Below are 16,218 nucleotides of genomic sequence, written 5' to 3'. Positions count from 1 at the left end.
GAATCCCCGCCACGTTGGAGACAGAATTGCGCGTGTATATTATTTTGGTTTCCTCCTACCCCGTCATGAAAGTCTGAGCCATCAACGCCGCCGCTTCCAAAGTCAAGTCCTTGGTCTCAATTAACTTTTGGAAAATCCCCGCATGACCGATGCCCTCAATAAAGAAATCCCTTAACATCTCCCCGCTGCAGGCATCTGTGAACTTAGAGGCTGGCCAACCGCCGGAGGTCCGCAACGAAGTCCAGTATGCTCTGTCCTTCATGACGTCGATGGGTATAAAATCTGTGTCGGGCCATGTTTACGCTGCTCGCCGGTTTGAGGTGCTCACCGATTAGTTTGCTGAGCTCTTCAAAGGTTTTGTCCGCTGGCTTTTCGGGTGCTAGTAGGTCCTTCATGAGCACGTAAATCTTAGGTCCGCAGCTGGTCAGCAGATGGGCCCTTCACTTGTCGGCCACAGCATCTCCCAGCCATTCTTTCATGACAAAGCTTTGCTGGAGCCTCTCAATGAAATCGTCCCAGTCCTCGCCAACACAGTACTGTTCCTCTGTGCTACCGGTGGCCATTCTTGTGGGTCGCTGATTCCCGTTTCTTGTTGCCAATGTAAAGTCCTTGCTCAATGGCACAAAATCCACACGAGGCACATTCTATGGACAAGGTCACTCCATGACCTGAACCTTTATTCACAAGACCAAGAAGTGATGACCCTGCGTGGACCTCCCTTTATATACCTGGATGACCAGGTAAGGAGTGTCTCCCACAAGTTCACCCCCCCTGTGGTCAAGGTGTGCATTGCTTAAGTATATACAGTATTGCAGTGGTGTTTCATAGAGGTTACATACATGACAGAGGGAACGCTGCATTGTCGGAGGGGCAGTACTGAGGGAGCGCTGCACTATCGGAGGGGTAGTTCTGAGGGAGTGCTGCACTGTCGGAGGGACAGTACTGAGGGAGTATTGCACTGTCGGAGCGGAAGCACTGAGGCAACGCTGCACTTTTGGAGGGATTATACTGAGGGAGTGTTGCACTAGAGGTGCTGTCTTTCGGATGAGACATTAACCAGAGATCTCCCCTCCCAGGTAGTCGGAAAAAATCCCATGGAACTATTTCGAAGAAGAGCAGGGGAGTTCTTCCCGGTATCCTCGGACCAATATTTATCCCTCAACCAACATATCAAATAGATTAGCTGGTCATGATCACATTTCTGTTTGTGGGAGCTTGCTGTGCGCAGATTGGCTGCCACATTTCCTACATTACAACAGTGACCACACTTCAAAGTGCTTTGGGAGGTCCTGGGATTGTGAAAGGTGCAAGTCCTTCCTTTCTTTTTGATGTAAAAGTTGTGGTGGTGTGTGTATTTTTGGCTACGTCATGTGAACTAAAAATATTCTTCACTAAATCCTGATAGAGCTGCAATGGTGTGGCCTATTCTATCAAAGGAATTTGTACTGAGTTGTGTACCTCCAGCAAGTGAATGTCATGTATGGACCACGATCATTAAATGCTGCACTCACCTGGAACTGCTCAACCACAGGAAATTTAAAGACAGTTTTTAATCTTTGGAAAAGAAAGCAATTTTTTTCCCAGACAAATTAACTGAAGGTGCAAGCAGAACGCGAAATGTGACAAACGAGCGGGAAACCTCAGCCTGATTACACAGCACGCCTTGTAATAATCTTAACAGTGTCCTAACATGATTGGGTTTAAGGAAAGACAAGGACAGCAAACTGACAGAGAAATTACATTGTCTGATAAGACTTACCACAGCTGGGAAAACACCCTTCGAGAAGGACAGATATAGTTCGATCTATCACACACAAAACCGCATTAACAAGTCAAACATTCCCTCGACTCACTTCCTGGCACTCTTAACCCTTTCACTATCTAGACCCAGGAGAGAAAGGAAAATCCCTCATGATCGGAAGCTAACACTTCTAAATCACCCACATTTTTGTGTCAACTGTCATTAATCACTGAAGCCCCAGCTGGAGTACTGTATCCAATTCTGGGCACCACACTTTAGGAAGGATGTCAAGGCTGCGGAGAGGGTGCAGAGGAGATTTACCAGAACGGTGCCAGGGATGAGGGACTTCAGTTATGTGGAGAGACTGGAGAAGCTGGGGTTGTTCTCCTTCGAGCAGAGAGGGTGAAGGGGAGATTTAATAGAAGCGTTCAAAATCATCAAGAGTTTTGATAGAGTAAACAAAGAGAAACTGTTTCCAGCGACAGACGTGTGAATAGCCAGAAGATGCAGATCTAAGTTAATTCGCAAAGGTACCTGAGGGGAGATGAGAAATCTTTGCGCTGCCTGAAAGGTCGGTGGAAGCAGATTCAAGTCATTTTCAAAAGGGAACTAGAAAAATTCAGGGGGGAGTGGGACTAATTGGATAGCTCTTTCAAAGAGCCGGCACAGGCACGATGGGCCGAATGGGCTCAACAACAACAACTTGTATTTATACAGTGCCTTCAACATAGTAAAACGTTCCAAGGTGCTTCACAGGAGTGTTACCAAACAAAATTTGATATGGAGCCACATAAGAAGATATTAGGGCAGAGGTGGGTTTTAAGGTGTGTCTTGAAGGAGGAATGAGAGGTAGCGAGGCGGAGTGGCTTAGAGAGGGAATTCCAGAAGCTAGGACCCAGGCAGCTGAAGGCACGGCCGCCAATGGTGAAGCGATGGAAATCAGGGATGCTCACGAGGCCAGAATTGGGGGAGTGCAGAGATCTGGGAGGGTTGTCGGGCTGGAGGAGATTGCAGAGATAGGGAGGGGCCAGGGCCATGGAACTTTGTGATGTGTTGTAAGAATCTAGGATCCAAACATTCTTAGTGCAAAAACAAACAACTGAATTATTAGAAGCGAACTATAATTAACTTGTAAAGATCAGTGTTTGGAAAATAAATGTAGTTTGATGGCCGTAACAAAGAGTGCATACGGCCAACTGAGCAGAGCATTTTAAAACACGAGATCATTATTTATTTAAATAATCTCAGTGCTGTGGTATTCTCGCCAGTGTCTGCCGCCTTTGGTTTCAGATCACAATTTCCAAATGTAAATATAGTTTTAACGTCAGGGTGTTTTGCGGTATGCCCCAGAATACTGTATACTCAGAAACTGAGGCCTGATTTTAACCCTGCCACTCTGGTGCGGAAACCAGACTGGGTGGGGTGACTTAAAATCCGATCCTCCCGCCTTCCCGCAGGGTGTGAGCAGGTGTGTCGGATACCAGCGGGCGGGCAATCCAGTTTTAAATATGCAGATCAGGCTCCGAGCAGGTTATTTTAAATTAGAGGCCAGTGGGAGCAGGAATGTTCCTCTAAGCCTCACAAAGAAACGGTGGGCCTTTTCCCTGCTCAGGCTTCACTCTCCAGCATGGGCCCGGGCAGACAGACACAGACTGGCTTCCAGTAGTTGAGGGGCCAGAACAAGGGGTTTAGATTTAGAACAGAGGGCAGGAGAAACTTGGTCACACACAGAGTAGAGAGACTGCAGAATTTGCTTCCAGGGTTACTGGTTGAGGAAGAAACTGTGTCAACATTTGAGATCAGGTTAAAGAGATTTAGGGTTTAGGGCCGAACCTGCTATAAATTTAGATTGAAAGGAATAGCGGATAAAGAGAATTTTTTAAAATAATTTTTTCATGGGATGTGGACGTCGCTGCCATAGCCCATCCCTCGAGAGGATGGTGGCAAGCCGCCTTCGTGAACAGCTGCAGTCTGTGTGGTGAAAGTCCTCCCACAGTTTATAGCGGTTTGATACAACGGAGTGTCTCGCTCGGCCATTTCAGAGGGCAGATAAGAGTTAACCCACATTGCTGTGAGTCTGGAGTCACATATAGGCCAGCAGATTTCCTTCCCCAAAGGACATCAGTGAACCGACAATTCCTTCTCCCCCGCCTCCTTTATTATCCCCACCCCCCCCTCTCCTTCCTTCTCCCCCCCCCCCCCCTCTGGTTACCAGTACTGACACTAGCTTTTTAATTTCAAATTAATTTAAATTTCCCCAGCTGCCGTGGTGGGATTTGAACTAATGCCTTCGGATCATTAGTCTAGGCCTCGAGATTACTCGCCCATAACATAACCACAATGCTACAGTGGGGGGAGGGAGGGGAGGAAGGAGGGAGGGGGAGGGGGGGAGAAGAGAGAGAAGGAAGGAAGGGGGGGAGCGATGGAGAGGAGTGAGGGGGGAGCGGTGGAGAGGAGGGGGGGGGAGCGGTGGAGAGAAGGGGGGGAGGTGGAGAGGAGGGGGGAGGTGGAGAGGAGGGGCGAGGTGGAGAGGAGGGGCGAGGTGGAGAGGAGGGGACAAGAGGGTGTGTGAATTGAAGAAAACTGAGATTGATAAGATTGTTGTTAGGCAAGGGTATTAAGGGTTACGGAACCAAGGCAGCTAGATGGAGGTAAGATATAGATCAAGCATTGAATCACGAAACAGGCTCGAGGGGTTCTTGTTCCTGTACTAGAGTTAAAATGAGGGCGAACTGCCTTTGTCGACGCATAAAATGAAGATTGGAGATTTGCTCCAGGGCAGGAGCAGATTGATTGATCGGGAATGGAGTTGGGATACATGGGCTTTATTCTAGATGCTGAAGATATTAAAGGTATTTGGATTGAGGATGACCACCTGCTCATCAGGATCTATAATGATGGATGATTGAGGGTTCTAGTTTCAGAGGCCATTCATCTTGGTCTATCATTCTGGCAATGGACTTGAACTCTGCAGACTGGAAATCCACAGGATCTGCATACAGCTTCATAAAAGCCTCCAAAAAACTGATTCATCCTCTAATCCTGCTGCTTATCCAACTGGAATCATAAATATCTACAAGATATTTTAACCCATTATGGACCAGTTCCAAATTTGATTTTATGTACTGATTTACTGTATTGTTTAGCTTATGCAAATTAAACAATAAACTGGTCTGTCTGTGGGATGTTCTCCATCTTCCAGTAAATAGAACTGGCAGTTCCAGTAAAGAAAGAACGAACTTACATTTCTAACGAACTTACATTTCTATAGCACTTTTCACAACCTCAGGACATCCAAAAGCACTTTACAGCCAATTAAATACTTTTTGAAGTGTAGTCACTGTTGTAATGTAGGGAAACGTGGCAGCCAATTTCCACACAGCATGCTCCCACAAACAGCAATCTGACAATAACCAGATCATCTGTTTTTAAGGATATTGGTTAAGGAATAAATATTGTCTCCAAGACACATAGGAGAACTCCCCTGTTCTTCAAAATAGTGTTGTGGGATCTTTTACCTCCACCCAAGAGGGCAGATGAGGCCTCGGTTTAAATTCTCATCTGAAAGACGGCACCTCCAACAGTGCAGCGCTCCATCAGTACTGCACTGAGCGCATCAGCCTGGGTTTTGTGCTCAAGTCTCTAGAGTGGGTGCTGAACCCACAATCTTCTGAGTCAGAGGTGAGCGTGCTGCCCTTTGAGCCATGGCATAAATGTTAATGCTAATACAAACACCTATGCAATTTTTGGGGCGTAGGTGACTGGGTCTGGTCATGGAAAGTGTCTTGCTCCTGTAAATACAAGACAAATCAAAAAGATTTTGGGGAAAAGCCTGCCGCCTAAGCCAGCAAGGAGTCAATGGTTTCAGAAGGGGAGGAGGGGAGAATATTGACAAGTGTGTGGGGGGGGGGGGGGGGGGGAGGGAATATTTATAATAAAGAAAAATTCTCGCTGGGCCTTTCTTCAACAAATGGACATCAAATTAAAAATATCTTCAAGGTCAAATTTCACAGATACTGCAGATAACTCAGTTTCTGTTTCTCTTCAGTTCAAAGCTACCATTTAAAGTTGGAGAACTGAAACCAGATAAAGACAGGGCTGCTCCAACAAAAAACTAAATTAGGGAATGCCATATATTCATCAGAATATTCTTCATTCACGAGGGATTCAGTGCTCGATGTACACAAACCAATTCTACACAACAAAGGATAACCAGCTTTCAGAAGTTTACAGTAGAGTTGGAAATGGGTGAAGAATGGAAGGAATGCATCAATATGCTTCAGTCGGGAGGGGAGGATGAGGGGAAAGGTCTATACAGAGTCCCAGGACCCTGCCAATCCACATGAAGAGGGCCCTCAAGCCTGCTAGAAAAACAATGTGATCATCCTCCCATTGCAGCATCTAGCTGCATGTTCAATGAGCCCAGTGTTCCTGGCCTCAACTACCCGTCCCGACAATCTGTTCCAGCTGTTGTTCATACTCTGGAAAAAATACTTCCTCAAGCTCGGCTAAAAATACTAGCTCTAGTATCGCCCTCCCTGTGTGAGCAGCTTAACCATTTCAGACATGCATAAGCTCAGCATCCTGCAATATAACTTCACTCCTTTTACTCCATTTGATATATGACTGGGCACTAAACTCTGGAATTCCCTCACCAAACCTCTCTGCCTCTCTATCCTCCTTCAAGACACTCCTTAAAAGCTACCTCTGTGACCAATCACCTGTCCCAACATCTCTTTTTGTGGCTCTGTGTCAAATTTTGTTTGATTAACATTCCTGTGAAGCACCTCGTGATGTTTTACTACAGTAAAGGCTCTACATAAATGCAAGTTGTAGCAGGTTAAGTTGCCCATAACAATTGCATTTGATCCCACACCTGCTCCCCTATTATTGGAGGCAAAAAAACAAGGGGCACCTGAAAAGTTTTTTTTTTGGAGTGTGTCCCCCCACTTTAATCAGGGGGCACTTGATTACTGATACAACTCAAAATAGTTGTTATTGTGTTCCGAACACAGAGAGGTTAAAGTAACAGTGACCTCAGTCTTTAATAAAGACACTCCAGAGTGAGTAACAGGCCTTAGGAGCTGGCTTATAGACAGTGCTCCAAAGGGATGCTGGGATTCCTTGGGACTTCAGGGGATGAGCTCCCTGTTGGCAGAACATGGGAGTGCATGCTTTACAGATACACAACAGTTGTAAAGTTCCAGATCTAATCCCTCGACCTGACCCAGTGCCTTATTTTTCCCCCTTGAATCTAGGCTGACGCTCCAGTGCAGTACTGAGGGAGTGCTGCACTGTCGGGGGGGAAGTACTGAGGGAGTGCTGCACTGTGGAGGGGCAGTACTGAGGGAGTGCTGCACTGTTGGGGGGGGAAGTACTGAGGGAGTGCTGCACTGTGGAGGGGCAGTACTGAGGGAGTGCTGCATTGTTGGGGGGGGGGGGAAGTACTGAGGGAGTGCTGCACTCTGGGAGAGGCAGTACTGAGGGAGTGCTGCACTGTTGGGGGGGGGGGGGAAGTACTGAGGGAGTGCTGCACTCTGGGAGAGGCAGTACTGAGGGAGTGCTGCACTGTCGGGGGGAAGTACTGAGGGAGCGCTGCACTGTCGGGGGGAAGTACTGAGGGAGTGCTGCACTCTGGGAGAGGCAGTACTGAGGGAGTGCTGCACTGTGGGAGGGGCAGTACTGAGGGAGTGCTGCACTGTCGGGGGGGGGGAAGTACTGAGGGAGTGCTGCACTGTCGGGGGGGGGGAGTACTGAGGGAGTGCTGCACTGTCGAGGGGGGGGGGGAAGTACTGAGGGAGCGCTGCACTCTGGGAGAGGCAGTACTGAGGGAGTGCTGCACTGTCGGGGGGGGGGAAGTACTGAGGGAGTGCTGCACTGTCGGGGGGAAGTACTGAGGGAGTGCTGCACTGTGGGAGGGGCAGTACTGAGGGAGCGCTGCACTGTCGGGGGGGGGGGAAGTACTGAGGGAGCACTGCACTGTCGGGGGGGAAGTACTGAGGGAGCGCTGCACTGTCGGGGGGGGAAGTACTGAGGGAGTGCTGCACTGTCGGGGGGGAAGTACTGAGGGAGCGCTGCACTGTCGGGGGGGAAGTACTGAGGGAGTGCTGCACTGTCGGGGGGGGATGTACTGAGGGAGCGCTGCACTGTCGGGGGGGGAAGTACTGAGGGAGTGCTGCACTGTCGGGGGGGAAGTACTGAGGGAGCGCTGCACTGTCGGGGGGGGAAGTACTGAGGGAGTGCTGCACTGTCGGGGGGGGATGTACTGAGGGAGCGCTGCACTCTGGGAGAGGCAGTACTGAGGGAGTGCTGCACTGTCGGGGGGGGGGGGGGAAGTACTGAGGGAGTGCTGCACTGTCGGGGGGGGGGAAGTACTGAGGGAGTGCTGCACTGTCGGGGGGGGGGAAGTACTGAGGGAGTGCTGCACTGTCGAGGGGGGGGGGGGAAGTACTGAGGGAGCGCTGCACTCTGGGAGAGGCAGTACTGAGGGAGTGCTGCACTGTCGGGGGGGAAGTACTGAGGGAGTGCTGCACTCTGGGAGAGGCAGTACTGAGGGAGTGCTGCACTGTCGGGGGGAAGTACTGAGGGAGTGCTGCACTGTGGCAGGGGCAGTACTGATGGAGTGCTGCACTGTCGGGGGGGGGGGGAAGTACTGAGGGAGCGCTGCACTCTGGGAGAGGCAGTACTGAGGGAGTGCTGCACTGTCGGGGGGGAAGTACTGAGGGAGTGCTGCACTCTGGGAGAGGCAGTACTGAGGGAGCGCTGCACTGTCGGGGGGAAGTACTGAGGGAGTGCTGCACTGTGGCAGGGGCAGTACTGATGGAGTGCTGCACTGTCGGGGGGGGGGGGGAAGTACTGAGGGAGCGCTGCACTGTTGGAGAGCAGTACTGAGGGAGTGCTGCATTGTCAGAGGCGCAGTACTGAGAGGGCGCTGCACTGTGGGAGGGGCAGTACTGAGGGAGCGCTGCACTGTGGGAGGGGCAGTTCTGAGGGAGCGCTGCACTGTGGGAGGGGCAGTTCTGAGGGAGCGCTGCACTGTGGGAAGGGCAGTACTGAGGGAGCGCTCCCCTGCCGGAGGGGCAGTATTGAGGGAGCACTGCACTGCTGGAGGGGCAGTACTAAGGGAGCGCTGCACTGCCGGAGGGGCAGTATTAAGGGAGCGCTGCACTGCCGGAGGGGCAGTACTGAGGGAGCGCTGCACTGTCGGAGGTGCTGTCTTTTGGACGAGACGTTAAACCAAGGCCCCGTTTGCCCTCTCAGGTGGACGCTAAAGATCCCACGGCACTATTTCGAAGAAGAACAGGGGAGTTCTCCCCGATGTCCTGGGCCAATATTTATTCCTCAATCAACATCACTAAAAAGAGATTATCTGGTCCTTATCACATTGCTGTTCGTGGAACCTCGCTGTGTGCAAATTGGCTGCCGCGTTTCCTACATTATAACAGTGACTACACTTTATTGGCTGTAAAGTGCTTTGGGATGTCCTGAGGTTGTGAAAGGCAGTGTAGAAATGAAATGCAAATCTTTCTTTGACGTCACTAATCTCAATCCACAACGCCTGTTCCCGAGCCAGATTCCTTCATTGTTAAGTGCCAGTCTTTCCCAGGTTAGCTTTTCCATGCCTTGGATAATCTGTATCCCTGTAATTCTGACCACCAGGGTTTTTCATTATTCTTGGGCGGGCTGTGGGTGTCAGTGGCAAGGCCGACATTTATTGCCCTACCCTAGTTGCTCTGAGAAGATTGATACGAGAGCTCACAATAACTGGTGGAGGAGTTATTCAGCTTCAGAAACAACAGCCAGTGTTTATGTAGCGCCTTGAACATTGAAAAACATCCCAAAGCAATTCACATAGGTGCAGTGGATAACAAATCAAAGACCGAGGGGTGACTGGTCAGAGGTGGGCTTTAAAAGAGGGTCTTAAGGGAGGAGAGGGAGCTGGAGAGGAAGAGGGTTTAGGCAGGGAATTGCAGAGCATGGGATTAGGTGGCTGAAGGCACGGCCAGCAATGGTGGGGCAAAGGGACAGGAGTCAGAGTCAAAGAGAGGAATTTTAACCCCCAGAAATAGGCGGGTTTTGGTCGAGTACGATGTTAAAGTGTTAATTAAAGATCTCAAACCTGAATCCCACTCCTCGGCAGCTAAAGGGAGGTGCGAGCTGCTGGATCCAGCAGGTAAGGTTTTTTCCACCCACCTTCTTGATCCGGCTTACCCACTTCTCCCTCACTCCCCACCCCCGCAATCGGACATTTTTTAACATTCTGCTGTATGCTAATGAGAGTCTCAGGAAATTTGGGGGTAATTCGACAAGGGGAAGATTGGCATAAATTTCAACGTAACTTGTTGTTGCAGGAAATTCCGGGATTTCACATATACGCAACTTTCCAGGACACCTCGCTGATTCAGTGCAGGCTGATAAGGTACCAGATGAATTTACCCTGTAATCTGCTCACACCTACACTTGCTCCATGAATGCTACTCATAGCTAAGCCCTAAACCTTGCACTCTCAGTGGCCTCTTGTTACTCCTTACTACCTTAACACAACTTTTAAATAGCTTTGACAACATGTCGCATTTCAATAAACAATACACAGCCTTAAATATCCAGCATTAGCATGTTGGGACTTTAAAAATATCCTTCCCCTTCCACCCACAGTGACTGATGTATTGAATACAGATCAATATGCAGATTGGAAAGTGTAACGCAACTGTTTAAACTACTTCCTTGAACTAGATTTGTGTGCGTTTCCACAAACTAAAGTGCAAATGTGGATGAGATACTCGGAATCTCATTAATGTCCCAAGCTATGGGCTCCACTACTTTCATCATCATAGGCAGACCCTTGTATCGAGGATTACTTGCTTCCACGCCAAAAAGGGATAAGTTCACAGATGTTTCAATGAAGGACCCAATAGTCCAGGTCCCGAACTGAAGGGTGGAAGATGCCTGTGCGTGGATTTTTTTAACGTGTGGTGGCCGTTGCACATCAGCCACCACACGGGCTTCACAGAGCTAGGTCTTGGTCCAGTGGCAAGAGTTAACAAGACGACTGGAGACCAGCTCTGCTGCACGGACATATCGCAGTGTGGGCTGGCCCGTGCTGCCCCTGAACCCTCGCCTCTTCTGGGCCCTGAACTCACGCCTCTCCTGGGCTCCGATCACGTCGCTCTGCGATCTCTCGCCGTTTCTTTGTCCCGACCTCACCACTCCTGCTGTACCTGCCCACGCTCCAATCACCAACCTGGGTTATGGTGGCGTCCAATCCAGTCGCCCTCTTCACAGCCGTCGCCCTCTTGTGCCGACTCGCGCTGCACCTTGAAGTGGTACGCTCCACGTTGCTGCTTTGAAGGTTCCAACCTGCTGATGGTTCTTGCAGGTCGGGGCCGACGAGCCCAATGCTGGGTCAGGCTCCATGCTGCGCCCCCGAAGGCCCCGACCTGCCGATGGTCCCACTACTTTACATACCCCGCAACAATCTTTCCAATCCTCAGTCCCAATCAGGAGAGGAGATAACTTGGTTTCTGTTTCTCTTCAGTCCAAAGCCACTACACATAATGCAGCAGTCGCCACCAAATCCGCGACCTCCACCACCAAGAAGGACAAGGGCAGCAGACACACGAGGAGACCATCACCTCCAAGTTTCCAACCAAGTCACACACCATCCTGACTGGGGAATGTATCACCGTTCCTTCATCGTCGCTGGGTCAAAATCCTGGAACTCCCTCCCTAACAGCACTGTGGGAGTACTTTCACCACACGGATTGCAGCGGTTCAAGAAGGCAGCTCACCGCCATCTTCTCAAGGGGCAATTAGGGATGGGCAATAAATACTGGCCTTGCCAGTGACGCCCACATCCCTTGAATGAATTAAAAATATCATATTGTGCTGTAAAGGCAACAATTTTCATGACTTATCTGCACCATTCAAGTAATTTTGGCAGACACTATACAAAATGTTTAAAGTTAGAGATATTGTGTACTACCCCAAACTGGCTCCATCATCACATGATGGACATCACATTAAATACAAGCCTTCCAGAACTGCATGCATTTCAATATTCTCCAGTGCTTGCCAAATATATCACAGCTCAAAGCATTATTCACCATCATTTTGTTCCACAGGCCACTAAACTGTTTCTGGTCGGTCATCACGTGCCTTGCACATTAAAAAGCAAACCTCTTGCTGAGTGCTCGGAACAGAATGCATCAATAAATCCAGTGTTCACCTCCCCTCCCCTCCCTCCCTCCCTTCCACTGTAGTCTGAATTATGGCCAACACGCCCAGGGGGTCAGTTCCCAATTAAATGCAGCATTAATGAGCAGGACAGCAACACTTGCAAAAAAAAGCCTGAAAACAAAACTGCATTCAACTTCAATAAGGAGATTTAACAGAAAAGTGAAAAGCGGAGAGAGAGATGGGGGAAAAAGTCCTTTATCAAAAAGCAACACTGCAGCGCCACAGGAAATGATGAACAATGTAAGGAATTTTACTAAGATTCCAGATGTACCATATCACCAGCCCTGTAACAATATCTCTAACTCCTGCAGAAAACACACCAAAACACAATACAAACTGGAATATTATTTTAAGCATTTTAAACATCTCCTAACCACCCTGGACTAATGATCCCTGCATTACGCAAAAACTTGCAATTACCTCTGCCACTCTTTGCATTGCCAGAGCAGTTCAGTGTTGAGCATTGCCCTCCCATTTCAGACTACAAGGGTGGAAATAACAGCCGGATTTTACTCCACAGATCCCTCACAACACCGTGCTTTGCAGACAATCTCTGCTCAGCTGCTGCCAGGCATCGATAGCGAACCCCTAGAAGTTTGCAGCAAGAAAGGAAACTATTTCTTTATTTTATATAATAGAACTTTTTTTAAAATTCATTCTCGAGATGGGGATGTTGCTGTCCTGGTGGTGGGCCTTCTTCTTGAGCCGCTGCAGTCTGTGTGGTGAAGGGGCTCCCACAGTGATTAATCTTTGTCACAGTTTGATACAACTTTTGTGAGGCCACTCCAGGCAGCACTCAAGAGTCAACTGGATTGGTGCGGGACTGGAGTCACATATAGGCCCAGACCAGGTAAGGACAACAGGTTTCCTTCCCGGAAAGACATTGGTGAACATAAGAACATAAGAGTTAGGAACAGGAGTAGGCCATCGAGCCCCTAGAGCCTACTCCGCCATTCAACAAGATCATAGAAACATAGAAACATAGAAAATAGGTGCAGGAGTAGGCCATTCGGCCCTTCTAGCCTGCACCGCCATTCAATGAGTTCATGGCTGAACATGCAACTTCAGTACCCCATTCCTGCTTTCTCACCATACCCCTTGATTCCCCTAGTAGTAAGGACTTCATCTAACTCCTTTTTGAATATATTTAGTGAATTGGCCTCAACAACTTTCTGTGGTAGAGAATTCCACAGGTTCACCACTCTCTGGGTGAAGAAATTCCTCCTCATCTCGTCCTAAATGGCTTCCCCCTTATCCTTAGACTGTGTCCTCTGGTTCTGGACTTCCCCAACATTGGGAACATTCTTCCTGCATCTAACCTGTCTAACCCCGTCAGAATTTTAAACGTTTCTATGAGGTCCCCTCTCATTCTTCTGAACTCCAGTGAATACAAGCCCAGTTGATCCAGTCTTTCTTGATAGGTCAGTCCCGCCATCCCGGGAATCAGTCTGGTGAACCTTCACTGCACTCCCTCAATAGCAAGAATGTCCTTCCTCAGGTTAGGAGACCAAAACTGTACACAATACTCCAGGTGTGGCCTCACCAAGGCCCTGTACAATTGTAGCAACACCTCCCTGCCCTTGTACTCAAATCCCCTCGCTATGAAGGCCAACATGCCATTTGCTTTCTTAACCACCTGCTGTACCTGCATGCCAACCTTCAATGACTGATGTACCATGACACCCAGGTCTCGTTGCACCTCTCCTTTTCCTAATCTGTCACCATTCAGATAATAGTCTGTCTCTCTGTTTTTACCACCAAAGTGGATAACCTCACATTTATCCACATTATACTTCATCTGCCATGCATTTGCCCACTCACCTAACCTATCCAAGTCGCTCTGCAGCCTCATAGAATCCTCCTTGCAGCTCACACTGCCACCCAACTTAGTGTCATCCGCAAATTTGGAGATACTACATTTAATCCCCTCGTCTAAATCATTAATGTACAGTGTAAACAGCTGGGGCCCCAGCACAGAACCTTGCGGTACCCCACTAGTCACTGCCTGCCATTCTGAAAAGTCCCCATTTACTCCTACTCTTTGCTTCCTGTCTGACAACCAGTTCTCAATCCATGTCAGCACACTACCCCCAATCCCATGTGCTTTAACTTTGCACATTAATCTCTTGTGTGGGACCTTGTCGAAAGCCTTCTGAAAGTCCAAATATACCACATCGACTGGTTCTCCCTTGTCCACTCTACTGGAAACATCCTCAAAAAATTCCAGAAGATTTGTCAAGCATGATTTCCCTTTCACAAATCCATGCTGACTTGGATCTATCATATTACCTCTTTCCAAATGCACTGCGATGACATCCTTAATAATTGATTCCATCATTTTACCCACTACCGATGTCAGGCTGACCGGTCTGTAATTCCCTGTTTTCTCTCTCCCTCCTTTTTTAAAAAGTGGGGTTACATTGGCTACCCTCCACTCCATAGGAACTGATCCAGAGTCAATGGAATGTTGGAAAATGACTGTCAATGCATCCACTATTTCCAAGGCCACCTCCTTAAGTACTCTGGGATGCAGTCCATCAGGCCCTGGGGATTTATCGGCCTTCAATCCCATCAATTTCCCCAACACAATTTCCCGACTAATAAGGATTTCCCTCAGTTCCTCCTCCTTACTAGACCCTCCGACCCCTTTTATATCCGGAAGGTTGTTTGTGTCCTCCTCAGTGAATACCGAACCAAAGTACTTGTTCAATTGGTCCGCCATTTCTTTGTTCCCCGTTATGACTTCCCCTGATTCTGACTGCAGGGGACCTACGTTTGTCTTTACTAACCTTTTTCTCTTTACATACCTATAGAAACTTTTGCAATCCGTCTTAATATTCCCTGCAAGCTTCTTCTCGTACTCCATTTTCCCTGCCCTAATCAAACCCTTTGTCCTCCTCTGCTGAGTTCTAAATTTCTCCCAGTCCCCGGGTTCTCTGCTATTTCTGGCCAATTTGTATGCCACTTCCTTGGCTTTAATGCTATCCCTGATTTCCCTTGATAGCCACGGTTGAGCCACCTTCCCTTTTTTATTTTTACGACAGACAGGAATGTACAATTGTTGTAGTTCATCCATGCGCTCTCTAAATGTCTGCCATTGCCCATCCACAGTCAACCCCTTCAGTATCATTCGCCAATCTATCCTAGCCAATTCACGCCTCATACTTTCAAAGTTACCCTTCTTTAAGTTCTGGACCATGGTCTCTGAATTAACTGTTTCATTCTCCATCCTAATGCAGAATTCCACCATATTATGGTCACTCTTCCCCAAGGGGCCTCGCACAACGAGATTGCTAATTAATCCTCTCTCATTACACAACACCCAGTCTAAGATGGCCTCCCCCCTAGTTGGTTCCTCGACATATTGGTCTAAAAAACCATCCCTTATGCACTCCAGGAAATCCTCCTCTACCGTATTGCTTCCAGTTTGGTTAACCCAATCTATGTGCATATTAAAGTCACCCATTATAACTGCTGCACCTTTATTGCACGCACCCCTAATTTCATGTTTGATGCCCTCCCCAACATCACTACTACTGTTTGGAGGTCTGTACACAACTCCCACTAACGTTTTTTGTCCTTTGGTATTCTGCAGCTCTACCCATATAGATTCCACATCATCCAAGCTGATCTGGCCGTGGACTCAGCTCCACTTACCCGCCCGCTCCCCATAACCCTTAATTCCCTTAATGGTTACAAATCTATCTATCTATGATTTGAATACATTCAATGAGCTAGCCTCAACTGCTTCCTTGGGCAGAGAATTCCACAGATTCACAACCCTCTGGGAGAAGAAATTCCTTTGCAACTCGGTTTTAAATTGGCTCCCCCATATTTTGAGGCTGTGCCCCCTAGTTCTAGTCTCCCCGATCAGTGGAAATAACCTCTCTGCCTCTATCTTGTCTATCCTTTTCATTATTTGACCAGTTGGGTTTCTGTGACAATCCGACAGCTACATGGTCACTTTTACTGAGACCAGCTTTTTATTTCCAGATTTTTAAATAATTGAATTGAGTTAAAATTCTCAAACTGCCCTGGTGGGATTTGAACTTACTTTCGCTGGATTACTGGAGCAGTAACATAACCAGTATATACACGTACCCACACATAAACAGAGACACACTGGCTGAAGCTAGGAATGTCTTTAGTAAAAAGGGACTGTCTTTAGCCTGAAATAAGCACAGTTACAGAAACATGTCACTTCAGTCTGCATGTTTAAGCTTGTAAATGACAGGAAAGGA

General features: G+C 48.3%; 1 protein-coding gene across 3 annotated transcripts in view; it reads right to left on the bottom strand.

Moving 5' to 3' along the window:
* rasa3 (RAS p21 protein activator 3) overlaps positions 1–16,218 on the bottom strand; it is a 264,967-nt gene that overhangs the window by 234,433 nt on the left and 14,316 nt on the right. Inside the window, exon 1 of one of the 3 annotated variants that reach the window (XM_070891795.1) lies at positions 4,986–5,030. The exons of the other annotated variants lie outside the window; for them this stretch is intronic. The gene's annotated coding sequence lies outside the window, so the exon portion shown is untranslated. Of the gene's footprint in view, positions 1–4,985; positions 5,031–16,218 lie in introns of those variants that run through there. 3 annotated transcript variants of the gene reach the window in all.

This window comes from Pristiophorus japonicus, chromosome 10 (genome assembly GCF_044704955.1).
Source record: "Pristiophorus japonicus isolate sPriJap1 chromosome 10, sPriJap1.hap1, whole genome shotgun sequence".
Taxonomy (NCBI): domain Eukaryota; kingdom Metazoa; phylum Chordata; class Chondrichthyes; family Pristiophoridae; genus Pristiophorus; species Pristiophorus japonicus.
Note: the sequence above shows the minus strand (reverse complement) of the source record. Positions and strands in the feature narration are given on the sequence as shown.